This window comes from Pinus tabuliformis, chromosome 5_1 (assembly GCF_031772625.1).
Source record: "Pinus tabuliformis cultivar Carrire ecotype Pingquan chromosome 5_1, CPIR1, whole genome shotgun sequence".
Lineage (NCBI taxonomy): Eukaryota > Viridiplantae > Streptophyta > Pinopsida > Pinales > Pinaceae > Pinus > Pinus tabuliformis.
In genome coordinates, this window is record NC_142305.1 from 786498560 (window position 1) to 786513902 (window position 15343).

Consider the following 15343-nt stretch of genomic DNA (forward strand, 5'->3'; position numbering starts at 1 on the left):
TATTTATGGTAACTTTAGAAGAAAAAGCTAGATCTTGGTATGAAAATCTACCAGCCTCTAGCATATGTTTTTTAAAGCATTTTCATGCTGCATTTCATGACAAATACAAAGAAAGTTATTCATCTCTATTGCTAATTCAAGACTGTTGTGACAATTTTGAAAGTTTTATTCATTATCTTGAAAATTACCATGATGATGATGATCAATTCATGGATCATGAAATATTAGAGGTTTTAGAAGAAAAGCCCTTTCAAAAAGTGGAAGCCTTACTTGAATTATCTTCCCCTCGGAAAGAAAAAGATGATGTATGTTGTTCAGAGGCCCATGAAGTTTCCCCACAGGAAATAATTCTTGCAGCACAACAAACTGATCAAAATAAAGAAGAAATTTAGTTCCCTGAACTTGCTCAAATAGAAAATAGCAACGAAAACCAACAACAGTGCGGAGATCTGGAGGTAGAGGTGATAGAGCTTAAAAGTATTGAACCACAAGACCATCTTCAGCAAGTAGTGGTTCCTTCATAAATTAATGAACAGTTAAATTTATTTGATGAAAACCATGTCACAAATTTTCTTTCCTTGCATGTAAATGAAATAAGACAATGTACTTTGATAGATCATGATCTTTCATCTAAAATTAATGAGAGTTTGTAACTCCCCTGCAAGCTTCTATATGACAAAGATAACGATAAGGATTTTCCTGTTGTATGTGATAAGGTTGTTATATTTCATGAAGATCAAGAGTATTTAGAGCACTTGGTTACAGTGGATAATAAGGAGGAGAAACAATTGGCCAATCACTTAAATCAAGCAGCAGTTTGGAATGAGGTTTTTTTTCCTGGTACAAATCATCCAGAAGATCTTATATGGTAGGATTACCATTATCCTTTGGTCAATATATTGCAGCCATCAGTACAAGAAGAGATTAAGAATCATGAACAAATTCCTACTAATTCCAACTACCATAGATCAGAAGATAGATTTATAAAGCAATATGTGGAGGAAAAATCTCCTGGTCTAATGTGTGTGTTTGATGACATTACTTCTTTTGATGATTTGCCCAAATATGATCAGTATGATGATAATTATGTTCTTCAAATCCAAACTAACTTTATAGAGCAATCAGAGGCTAGTTTGGGGAATAAGGAAATCCAGTTTCACCAACTTGAGAATAGTGATCAGCTTGTTCATTTCAACTATGAAAGTGAGGAAGAAAATGTAGAAAATTTGGAAACAAGTGAAGCTTCTTTGCCTCTTTATTTTGAATCATTTCAATTTTTAAAGGGAATGTGGTATAAAATCTCTAAAGAAAAGGGTGAGTAGCTTGTAGAAACTTATGAATTTCCATTCAAACCAATATGTAATAAGTTGCATCAATCCTCCCATTTTTCATGATCCCATAACTGATGAGTTTGATAATGAATGCAATCATAATTTTTCTCCATCAAGAGACTATGAGAGTCAAAATCAAGATGATAATGGTTTCACCAGTCAGACATTTCAATCAATAGAAGTATCATCACAATGCTCATCTGAAAGTCTGCAGGGTGGTAAAGATAAAAGTGACATTTCAGTTTCATGGCATGGAGGCTATCTAGAACAATTATATAGTTGTTTGAATCAGTTCAAGAATAGTATATATATTTTACAAGATCCTTTTCTACAGTTTCTAGAGTCAACAAAGGAAATCAGGAATTTCCTGATCTTCTCAAAGGTTAACAAAGCTATATTTGATTTCAAGATCTCAATTTTAACCACTGACAAGCATGAGCAACAAAAGTCACCAATGTATATGATGCTTGAGTGGTTGCATTGGCTATTTCATTTTACCTAACCAGCAGTTAGAAAGCTAATTAGAGTAAGTAGGTAAGATTTCAGTTTGAATAAATTCAGTTTTCAGCAGTAAGGTTATGTTAGATCAGATTTCAGTTTGCAGAAAGGGTGTATTTTCAGTTCAAAAGTTTTAGTCACAAAGATTATGCAATAGAGCATATACATGTGTAGGATTGGCCCAATGCATCAGGCAAGAGAAATATTGCAGAGCACAATCAAGGTCTTTCAAGGGCCATTGGTCTACAGTTCTTGACATTTCACAAGGAAATGCCATGCCCAAGTGAAGCCGTTGTTAGGTTCCTATACCAATAGTTGTCATATATCATGATTGACTTGGGTTAGCTCTGAAATATGTTCATATCTTTTCTTATTGCAAATTTTTTCCATATTTGTGAAAAATAAAAAATGTAAAAATGTAAAAAGGGTATACCCTAAAAGAAAAATCAAAGGCTAAAAAGAATTAAAACAAGAGGTCAAAAAAATGAAAGAAAATGAACCCCAACAAAAAGAAATACCGGGAAAGTGTACAAGTCTAAATGCCACTACTTTTTTTTACTTTTGTATAATAAAAATTGTGTGCAGCTTGTCACCTATGCCATAATTCATGAATAGTCAAATAGTTTAAGCTTGGCTAGTTCATATTTTCAATTTCATGTTGTAGAAATAGAGAATAAAAATCTGACCAAACAGTATAATCGTGGCAAATGAGTAGTTAGGTAGAGTGAATAAAAGGAGCTCAATAGTTTAATCTGGGCCCTTGGATGTAATAAGTGTAGATTTAGATAGATATCACTATGTAAAAGAAAAGAATGTGAGAAAAGGGTTTGCCAGTCTAAGTGAACCCTAATAAAGAAGTGAAAATTCTAGGATAAAGTAGGTAGGCTAAGTAGATGATGGTTGCAGAATAAATGTGTGGTAAATGGATAAGTTTAATGCTTAAACCTTTTGCTTTCATCACTTGGAAAAAGCACAAGTCACATTGGAGATAGCACATCAAAGAAACAAAGTCAAATTAATTAATTTCCCTATCCATTTTCCCCTTAAGTTTCACTAATTTCCCCTAAGTACTAAAGGCACTTACAAAGTTAGAGGGGCTCAGAGCATTTCTCTGACTTTTGGAGGGACCGGACCCTCGGCCCAATAATTTGGAATACCTAAAGTACTTAAATCCCCTTCCTCAACAATTACCCCTTCATAAAGTCACTCACTCCCTTTATAAAGCTTTTCCTAAGTAAAATACTATTTTACTTAGGGAAATTAAAACATTCTCCATATAAACCCTCATATTCGTTTAGCCTAAGTTATAAATGTTATATGATGAAATATACTTTTGGAAACGTTTTATCTTAGCGCATGTTGAATTTCCACAAAGTCATATTAACTTTTAACTTGTATTATTTAACTCCCGAAAATAAAACACCCATTACCCGTATTATTATTAAAAACCCAATAAATTATATATCCTGCCCTTGGTTGCAAAATAACCATAATAACACCGATAATTGGGATTAATTAGTTAAACCGTAACTAATTAAGAACCCCAACCCCACCATGTTAAATGAGGATTAATTAGTCACCAAGACTAATTAATAACTCAGCAACCAATCAAATCGCCCCTGATATGATTAAGTCTTTTAATTAATATCGGGCCCACCCCTGTTATACAACAATGACCTCAGCACCTTGACCATCGTCTGATCGGATCCTTCAGATCCAATGGCCCTCGCTCATATCGCGCGAGCCTTTTGGTCAACCTTTAGCACACGATGTGAGCGGTTTTGTGAAAAGTGTCGATGCTACTGGTCGAGCAATGTATGGAATCACGCAACCCTCCTCCAAAACCACTCGCCTCCCAAAAGCGGTGAGATAGATCCCGCTTACCGCCTGCTTGCTATGCGACAAACCATCTACCATTCAGTTCGTGCCATATTTTGAAAGTTTGACCGTTAAAGTTCAAACCCCAAGAACCCAGGTTTTCTCACCCTTCGCCCATTCTACTGTGTAAACTTATCAAACCCCTCTATTCCACCTGAAGCCTCTGCTCACCAATTCAAGCATGGTTTACCTCCCGAAAAGCATTCTAGACTCACTCCACATACCTTTCAAGCTCAAATGAAACATTTTTGACCTCCCCTGCAAGCCAATGCTTTCTTAATAGTTTGTTTTGTTTTACAGGTGATCAAAAGACCACAACCTTGGATAAGCAGTCTTAATACTAGTCATAAGACTTGTTTACTCCAAGATTTTTATCAAATCTATTCATACAGGGATGGAAGATAAAACATACAATAAAAAGACAAGCAAAGGAAACATGAAATTAGACGATTTGCTATTGAAACAGACAGTAAAAACCTAAACTACACATTAAAGAACAGTCAAAGTGTATCAGGGTTAAAGAGTATCAGATTGAAGACCAAGTTAAGTAAATCATCTAGCATGAAGATAAACAACAGGGAAGACAATTACAAAACAGAGCATATAAATTCATGTCAAAGTGAAGACAAATGAAAAACAGAGGGGTAAAAGTAAAAAATAAACAATAAAAAGTAAAACTAAACATGAAGACATTAAGGGTTAAACAAAGATGAAAACACTTTCACCAGCAACAATGAAGTTTATCCAAAGTAAAAGTGAAAAACAGTTAAAAGAAATTCAAGGTTAAAAGATGAAATCAGAGTAAAAATGGTACATTCTTCAGAAATTTCCTGTTTAAGTCATAGTTTTGCAGAAACTATTGTGGACAATCCAAGAAGTATTTCGAAAAACTTGAGGAGGTTTTTGTTCCTAACAGGTTAATTTACAAAAACCTATCTCACATTTTACACGGGTATTACCAAAAGGGAGATAAGTGCATGTATTCATAGCCTATTTTTCAGTTTGTGCAAAGTCATGTTTTTGACATATTTTTGCATAGAATATTGTGAACAGCTGGAGCTGAATTTTGGGAAACTGAGAAATTTTTATCTCAAAAACATTCCTATCTACAAAAACCTCTTTCACTTTTTACATATCTATCACGGATTAAGATATACAAGCGTATCATTGGACCCTAAGTTTGCAAAATTTCTGGGGCAAAATGCACAAAGGAAGGATGCAGTTAGTGACTAGGATGCCTCATCATCAACTAAGAGTTGCTATCAAATTTGAATTTCTCTTCTTTTTCACCATAAATCCATAGAAATAGTGCCAAATAGATTCATTAGTTTTGAATGTCATTTATTTAAGTTCTATTAATGTAAACAGTTGGAGATATTTGTGAAACTAATCTTGATATTTTTTCAAGATATTTCAGTTTACAATTAGTATAAATACTTCTTCATTTGAAGTATTTTGGGTGGATTCTTTGACATTTCTGTAGACTTATTATTTTGGAATAGAAGTGTTGTTGAACAACTCTTGTATGGCTAGCTGGATGAAGAAATAAAGAAAAGGACTTTTATAGGATTCATGTGTCAAACGTTGGACAAATAAGTATTCTATATCTTATGTGTGTTATTGTTTTATGGTTTAATATTTCACATGTGTGTCATCTATGAATAATAAACGAAAAAAGTATATTTCAGAAAGTGCTTTACTGCATTTTGTCTTTAAAAGCGTTTATATTCTAAATGTTTCTTCTAAGCTATCATAGGCAGGGAATTCTTAGCTGCTCCTTGCTTCTTAGGTTATCATTGTGGTCATTTAATAAGAAATTCTTAATTGCTTTTTATTAGTGATCACCCAATTTCCCTCCTCTTAAAATTTGTTGAAGGATTCTTAACTGCCTTTCTCCCCTTTTAAGACCATTTCACCTTTTCAAGTTACCATTTGTCTCTTGTTTAACTATCTTGCCCTGTGAAGCCCTCATTTGTTGAATAAACCTGATCCAGTTAAGCCATCCTAAGTTGACTCCATAGCCCAATGTCCTGAAATACTCTGTTCTATCCATCTGCTCCTGAATTCCACCACCAAACAAAATCAAAACCCCCCAAGCTTCCATAACTAGCCTAATATCTCACAAAACAAAGCTAAATCATAAAGAGAGAGCCCTCTCTTAGTATAGATTGGCTAGATTCTATACTTAAAAGATTAGTTTGCACGGTTACCTCGGAAAGTTCTTTCTTTAACCTTGAGAAAATTCTGAGTGATAACAATACGTACAACATCAAGATATTAAATGAAATAAACCTAATCATCAAGATAACTATCATATAGCAACAAAAAGTTAACCTATACCTAATCATCAATGGCATATAACATAATCACCAAGTTATCTAATATAAAACAACAATAACAATGAATACAACTATAGGTTACTATCATTCTTGACTATGTGAAACATGTGCTTATGAATATAGTAATCAACTATCATCTATCATGTATGTAACCATAACATCAAAAGATATGTACATAAACCTAATGTATATAATCCTAATGCATTTAAAAATCCTTAACTTACTTATCTGGATGCCCAACATGCAAACCTATATGACGATCTGCTCTTATCCCATAGTCTAATGTTGCAACCTCATTATGATGATTTGCATCTCCTGCTCTATCTAAGAAAACACGTCAACATCATAACATACCAATATTATCATGGTGAACTAATTGCATACCATGACTTCGTAAGGCATGTTTGACCTACTATTCATGCAAAACTATAACCAAGACCATACATGCATAACAACTACATATAGACATATGACGCGTGAGTACAAAACCATATACACATCATTCTAGCTAGAGTCCAGTCATCAACGCATGACCATAAAAACTACACAAACCATGACCTCATGCATGACAACAACAACCACATCATGTGCACTTAATAACATGTGAACATTGATCTATATAACAAATGCATAAACAACCATACACTCATGATGACACATCTCACAAAAAAACCATCAACCTTCACATGGCGACATCACTATAACCATCATCAACACCATGAAAATGAAACAAGCACATGGAATAAAATCATAACCAACACATATGCGACTGACATGAATGCATGACCAACACTCAACCCATCTAGTCTGAGGGGTGAACCATGCTCTAATACCACTCTGTAACACCCTCCTCCCACCTCTACCCAAGCAACTGACCATCCGAGGTAAACATGCGACAAGAGGCCACTATGATAAGACTCAAACCCCTAGGTAACATTAAGGAAATAGAGTAGACAAAACAAGACCTTACAGACCTCCCTCAGGTGCTTCACGACCCCCAGGAGCTAATCCACCACTCTAGGTGCCCAACCCTTGAGTTAACCTAGAATTTCAATGAAATAAACCCAATTTCCCTCCCATGACAAGGCACTCATTCAACTAGAACCCTATAGTCACTCCTACAATGCCTACAAGGGAGAGACTACATTATTTTTCAGGCAGTTTTGTACTAGAGACTACGAGATTTAAGCCACTTTTTCAAGGCTAGTCTCTAAACCAATTCCTAGAACTTGATGAGACATTCCAAGACAATAAACGACACCAAGGAAAAGCCTCTAACAAACAACTTCATCAAGGGCTTGACATAGACAAGCTTAACCATGACAGACATTTTGTCAAACTCTTAGTAAATATGCAAACTACAAGTGTAAATAACAGATCTGAGCATAGGGGTCTCCTACTTATCTTAGAATCACCATGAAGCATTTTTCCTTATCACTTTAACTACAATTACATCCATTAGGTCATAGATACATTTTTCATTCATTTACAAGTAAAAACATGATGAGATCCATACATAGTTGTTGTCATAAAAATAATACATAACCAGCATAATAGGGACAAAGATATCAACAAAATCACAACCATATACACCACATTCAATCCATCATAATAATCATAGAAATACTAGGAGAAATAACCATTCATTAATGATGTAAAATCCAAACTCAGGATGGGACTTCCACGTTCCACCTGACCGTAGAATGGTTAAGCCAAATCTCTCTTCATCCATTCACCCCTGTGCCATATTCCAAGCATGAATGTGGGATTTCATAGAACACATAAATCAAAACTCATCCAAGGCTTCGAGAGGCCATCCACCTCAACCCATGAAACAATGATTCCACCTCACAGTTGAACATCACAAGATCATCATCAGATCAGTCTCTATCCCAGCCATCCAGAGCTCCAGATAGTTTGTTCCAACCAAGGATCCAAGACTAGTAAATCAACCCACAACTATTGTTGAGCTCCAGAGCGTTTGTCCAACCAAGGCTCCAAGACTAGTAACTCAACCCACCAAGGTCTCCAGAGCGTTTTTCCAACCAAGGCTACGGGACTAGTAACTCAACCCAAGATGTTACAGGGATCCAGAGTGTTTGTCCAACCAAGGCTCCAGGAACTAGTAACTCAACCCAAGCTAAGGAAACATGAGAACCAACCAAAAACACAATAATGAAAATAAACCCACAATCACCATGGTTATCCAGGAAATAGAAAGGCTAGGAAATCCACTGTCAATCCAAGCAATCCTCCATGCTAATGATTGATCATGACCAAGAATCCACATGCATATTCCATTCATTCCAAAACTAGTGAAGTAAACGTACATGCAACTCAGTACCTGCAAGAAAATCCGATGTGGTGCTGATCTCGATGTCCTCTTGAGAATTCATGCTCTTCCTTTTCCTTCTTTCTCCAAGAATCCAAGTATTCCACACCCTCCAAGAGTGCTCCAAGAAACCTCTAAGTCTCCAAGAATATGAGAGAGAGAGAATAGAAGAGAGCTCCACCAAAACCTGTCAAAAGCTTACACTGACCAAGACCTAAGACAAGAGCTTGCTAATTGATCCTCAAAATACATTTTATGAATGAGGCCCCTATTTTCTTCAATTTCCATTATTTTCCTTCAATTTCCTCCTCACATGCAACATGTGACCTTTCACCTCCCTTTTCTCCTAATTTCCATTATTTTCATAAATAAAATACAAATTAATGCCTCATGCCTTTGCCAATTTCCTTAGCCATAATAAACTGAATCAACACCCACTAGGATGTTTCCCCCACCATTAAGCTTGAAATACGTGTCCCATCATCCATGGTATTTATATATTTTACATGAGTTTTTAACCAAGGTCTTATAAGGATGATAATGATGATGACCATGTTCCCTGTCAGAAACAAAACTAGAATAGCACCTATGTCCATCACCTCTCATCTCTTATGTATCCTAGAACCTGCCATCTATGATATTGTCATCTCTATCTGACCTGTTCCCACCATGAGACCTACTTCCATATGCCCCATTAGTCATATCCTCCTGTCCATGACTGATCCTAAGCGGTCCCTGTCTATACAAGTCTGATAAACTTTGAAGGATAACTGCATTAACCTCTGCTTGTTTCTCTTGTGCCTAAATGATTATGTCATTATCTACTTTGCAACTTCTTATTTATGCCTTCAAACTTCTCAATGTGTCTTCTATGTCAGGAGAGTACCCATCACCATGTTTTTCATCTAATCTATAGGGAGAATCTTGTGAACTATAGTCTACCATCTTGTTAGTCATCTTTTCACTTCTTCCTACAAGTATACCATGTCAGCTAAACCAAAATATAAACATAATCAACATACCTTAGTATAATTCAGGGGAGGATATCTCGTCTGCAAGATCAACCAAGTTACCACAGTACATGTATAATCATAATCATAATAATATATAGAAATCATCTCAATCATCATCCCAATTACCATGTTGATGCCACAACAATAACACCAACTAGACACAATGCATTCATAAAATAGACACTGACATGCATTCACAACGAACAAATCCCAACAACAACATCTTCAACTTATACATGGAAGCATAACTACAACAATGACCATCAACATGCATACACATCAAGAATATATACAACCTACATGCATGCAGGACAATCACATTCCACCCATCTAGTCCAAGGGGTGAACCATGCTCTGATACCAATATGTAACACCCTCCTCCCACACTTACCCAAGCTTACTAGTCCACTGGGGTAAATATGTGACGAAGAGTTACTAAGATATGATTCGACCTCCTAGATCACCTTAAGGAAGTGGAACCGACGAACCAACACTTTACAAACCTCCCTCAGATGCTACAAGACCCCCATGAGCTAACCAACCACTCCAGGTGCCCAACCCATGAGTTAACTTAGCCTTTCACTCAACTAACCCTTAGTCACTCCCATGACAAGGCCTCCATGCGATTGAAACCCTCCAGTTACTCCCACAGGCCTACTTCCCAGTGACTACAATCATTTTCAGCGAGTTTTGTGCCAGCAATGGTGGGATTTGAGCCACTTTTTTAGGTATAGGACCCAGGGCTCTGCCCAAAACTTAATTAAAAACTCAGAAGTGATAAATAACAAGAAGACAAGGCCTATAATGCAAAAATTGAATAAGGACCTAGCCTGAATCATGCTAACCATGACAAGCATTTCGTCAAACACATCATGAACATGTAATGTATAGGTCATAAATAAATATATGAGCATAGGGGCCTCATACTTATCTGGTATTCGTAAAGAAGGTCTGATTCCCTCTCACAATAGTTTAATTATCATCTATTAGGTCATACATTCATTAACATTTCATTTACTAATCAAGAGATGATGAGAGCCATAACCAAAGTCTATCATAAAATCATGCTTATAACCAACAAAATAAAAATGATAGAACAACCATTAAAGACACATAATAAAAAGTATAAATACTCATGAAATACAAGAGGGAAAGAGCTCTTATTAACATATGGAAAATCCAACCAAGTCAGGGACTTCCACGTACCACTTGACCATAGATTGAGCTGAACCAAATCTTTCTTTCAGCCAATCACCCCCATGGCATATTCCAAGCATGAATGTGGGACTCACAACAAACCGACCATGCTTCTCATACTTTACCGCATATCCCAACAAAATTTGTCAAGGATTTCTAGGCCCAAAGCAAGCACCAATACAACCAGGATTTACCCTATATCCCGCCAAGGTATTCATAGGCCCAAACAAGAAACATACACTACTAGGCTTTACCACAATCCCACCATACACCGGTCTAGGGATCACTAGGCTTATACAAGCGTGGATGCCTCTAGATCTCTCCACCTAGACTGTGAGGAATTTTCCCATCTCCACCCTTAGGATTTACCTCATATCCCACCTTTACCAGTCCAGGTCTTTCTAGGCCTTTGGGAATTTTCCTGAGACCACCTCACTCAGTTTCGAAACCATCTGACAATCTAGCTCCACCAAGTAACAAAACCCCATCACACCATTTCTATACAAAAATAGCAAGGCAAGGCTGAAACCACTATCACACTTGGCAAAACCCATGCCAATGAAAATAAGAGAACCAAATACACATGCATGTACCATGCATGCCAAAACTAGCAAGGAAATCATACATGAAACTCGATACCTGAAATTAATCCCATTGTAGTTGCTTGATCCAATTCTTCCTTGCTTGATCTTCACTTCCCTTTGCTTTCTTTTCCTTCCTTTGCCTCCCTTCTTCCAATGCTAGAGTGCTCCAAGAATGCTCTATGTGTGCAAGTGATATGAATTTAATAGCTTGAAGGTCTATTAAAAAAATTTGCCAGTAAGTTTATATCTTGTGGGAAATGGATCAAGTTGCAAAAACACATAAAATTTAATGTTTTTAAAACTTAATTTGCAGAAATAAAATAGAGAAATATAAACCATACACGGAAACACAAAACAACAGTTGCTAATAGAGTTCACCCCTCTTGGGCTACATCTCTGAGTCCAATTTCCAATGTTGGGCCTCTTCAATTATGTGCTCAAATTTGTAATTACACCAGTTTACAGTGCTCAAAATGAAAAAATAGTGTTGCCAATGGATTTAGAATGCTTAAAAACCCCTATCTACACTCTTCTTGACCTAAAAAAGGTTAAAAACTGAGCAAGATATGCCTCCTTGAAGAATTTTTGCTAATTGTTATGCAATTCTGCAATAATGGCTAATCAATCTATGATTTATGCCTTTCTTCCAACCACCGAGCAACAATTTTGCATGGCACCGATGCAATTCTCGCTGAAAAATGGGAAAATTGTTGCCTTGTTAATTTGCACAACGACGCCTAAGCACCGAATTTTCTGCCCTGTCGGACATCACATGGCACCCATGTGGTTGGGGAGCGGGCTAACTTCCCGCCCCAGCTAGGCTAGACCCACACCGTTCGCCTCCTGTTACACAAAATTCATGTGATTGGGGGTCGAGACTTATCCACCCATCCCCGTCAAACTTGGCTTCCTGCCTGATCCCATGGTGCCCATAGCACCGGGGGCTGGGGTTGAATTCCCAACCCCCCCCCCCCCCCAACTAGCATCTTCCCCTATTGTCCACAGTCTTATGCCAAAATCTGTGACTAGGGGATGGGGTTGGTCCCTGCCCCCTCCATTGTTGTTCCTCCACCGTGGGCACATGGCTGTCAATATTACCAAGGGTCGGGGATCACCACTCAACCTCTCCTCCCAACCGTCAAATACATTGACTTGAAATATAACCCGATAACTATAGTTGTTAAGAAACACTGTGTGGTCGACTAGTATGGTGTGAAGATTATACACTGCAGGTCATGGGTTTGAACCCCACCAAGGGCTTTGGATCACCTTTGAAATTTTTTTACCAACAACGGGGCACCACGTGGCGCCTTCTCATTGGGCCATGTGGTGACCTCTAATTGGGCCACTTCACACCAACGAACCAATAAGAATATGAAAACTCACCCCTGTACGAACATGCACTTGGAAAGATCTAATTGGCCCCCACTACACCTAGTTGGCATGCTGACATCAACAGTACGAACTACCCAGTCAACCCATCTGCACAATTTGTTTTAGCTGTTTGGCCAAAACTTAAAAACATCATAACTTGAGCATATAATGTCAGTTTGAGGTGATTCAAGTGGTGTTGGATTCAAAATGATAAGAACTATGACCTGGCACTAGTTTCAGGTGATTCCGAGAACTTTAAGTTTTAAGCAATTTTCTGATCCCTTGGGTCATTCCTCCCCATTGGAAGCTTTTGGACCACCAAAAGGCTATTTTCAGTCAACAAGTAGGTGAGGGTAAAATTCCCTCACCCTTCCAATATCAATCCATTTGGCCTTACTTGGATTAGTTCCCTTGAGCCCCACACGAAGATACTCCACATTGCCCCTGCATGAAGTCCTTATCCTCCTATCAAGAATAGTATCTTGTTGCAATTCTTCTAAGTATTCAGGAGAGAAATCTTCTATTGTTGGAATATGAAAATTCTCTCATTGGTCTTCAATAAAATGAGGCTCATATAATCTTAAATTCTCCACATTTACAACAACATAAACATGCTTATATGGAGGTAAATCTAACCAGAAGTCATTATTACCAATCTTTTCCAAGATTTTAAATGGTCCATATTTGATTGGTTTGAGCTTTTTACCTTCTCCTTGGAGAATTTCTTTGGTTATGTAAACCCAAACTTGATCTCCCACCTTAAAGTTGTGGTCAACATGATGTTTATCATGTCTTGCCTTATACTTCGCTTGACTCTTTTCCAATTGTTCTTGTACCATTTGATTCACCAACTGAACCTGTTTAATGAAGCGCTTGGCCTTATCTATGTCACTGTGTCCATCCACTGCAACATATTTCCCAAAGATAAAATCTAAGGGAGATTTTGATAAGTATCCCAAACATGTTTCAAATGGAGATGTTTGAGTCGAAGAATGATTATCTCTATTGTAGGCATGCTGGATATAATGTAAATTTTCATCCCAAAGCTTAGCATGTTTGTTGCAGTAACCAAAAAGGAGATGTTCTACTGTTTTGTTCACCACTTTTGTTTGGCCATCAATTTGTGGATGAAATTTTGTGCTCTTCTTCAACTTGGTGTCCATGAGTTCCCATAAACTTGCCCAAAATTTCCAGACAAATCGAGAATCTCGATCAAAAATAATAAAAGTGGGTAACCCAAAATGCACCCATACATTTTCGAAGAACATATGTGCGGTCTCAAATCTAACATGCTTCTTACAAGGTGTCAAAACACACATTTTTCTGAAATTATCCACAACAACATAAAGATAATCATGACCTTTCCTAGACATAGGTAGTCCTCCTACAAAGTCCATAGAAACACTTTCCCAAGGACAGGAAGGAACAAGAAGTGGAGTATACAAACCCAAGTTTCTATTACTAGGATTACTAGTAGCACACATAGAACATCCTCTTATATATATTGAAACGCATTCATTCATATGAGGCCCATAGCAATACTTCTGTAATTGTGCCACTATTTTTCCTACACCAAATTGGCCAGCAATAAGAGAAGTATGAGCTTCCCTTATGATGTTGACTCTTTCACCTTGTGGAACACATAACTTGCCAACATGATACAACAATTTATCATGAACATGATAATCCAATTCTTCAAAATGATTGCCTTGACACAAATTTGCATAAACATCTTTGAAATCTTCATCTTTAGCATATTGTTCAACATAACTCTCATGCATGATAGAATTATGCTTAAGAATGAGAAATGCACTAACAATAGGTCTTGATAAACTATCAACAACTTTGTTGTGTATACCTTTCTTATACCTAATAACCAAATGGATCTATTGTAGAAATCCCATCCACCTGAAATGTCTAGCTTTTTGTAGCTTGGTTTGTGATTGTAAATATTGAAAAGGTTGATGGTCAGTATGAATAATCGTTTCCTTACCCATCAAATAATGCTTCCATTTCTTTACGCTTTGTACCAAAGCATAAAACTCTTTTTCATAAGTTGAATAGTTAATTATTGCATTGGTAAAGGTTTCATAATGATAACATATAGGCTTACCATGTTGCATCAAAACTGCTCCCATGGCATGATTACTTTCTTCTGTTTGAATCTCAAATGGCTGCTTAAGATATGGAAGTGCAAGAACCGGTGGTGCACTAATTTTCTCTTTCAATGTGTCGAAGGCTTTCTGTTGCTTTCCTCCCCATTGAAAGACATGTTTTTCACTTGTCAAAGCATGTAGTGGAGTTTCAATAGATAGGAAGTTAGCAATAAACTTTCTCCAATATTGAGCTACTCCCAAAAAGATCCTAACCTCACAATGACTTCAACCTTTGAGGGATCAATCTTCAACTCACCCCCACTAAAAATATGACCCAAATAAACTAAAGAGGTTTTCCCAATTTCACACTTAGACATCTTTAAATAAAATCTCTCTTTCTTTAAGACATCTAAAAATTTCTTGACATGCTTGACATTCTCTTCATGAGTCTTACTGAAAATCATAATATCATCTAAGTAGACTATGACAAAATCATGAAGGAATGATTTCAACAAATCATTCAAACAAACCTTGTTTTGTTTTGAAAGAAATCTTCAAAATATCACCTTCAACAATCATGATCTGATGATAACCACTTCTCAAGTCTAACTTAGTGAAATAAACAACATCCTTCAATTGATCTAACAAATCATATATACAAGGAAGAGGATAATGGTTCTTTACCGTGATTTTATTCAAAG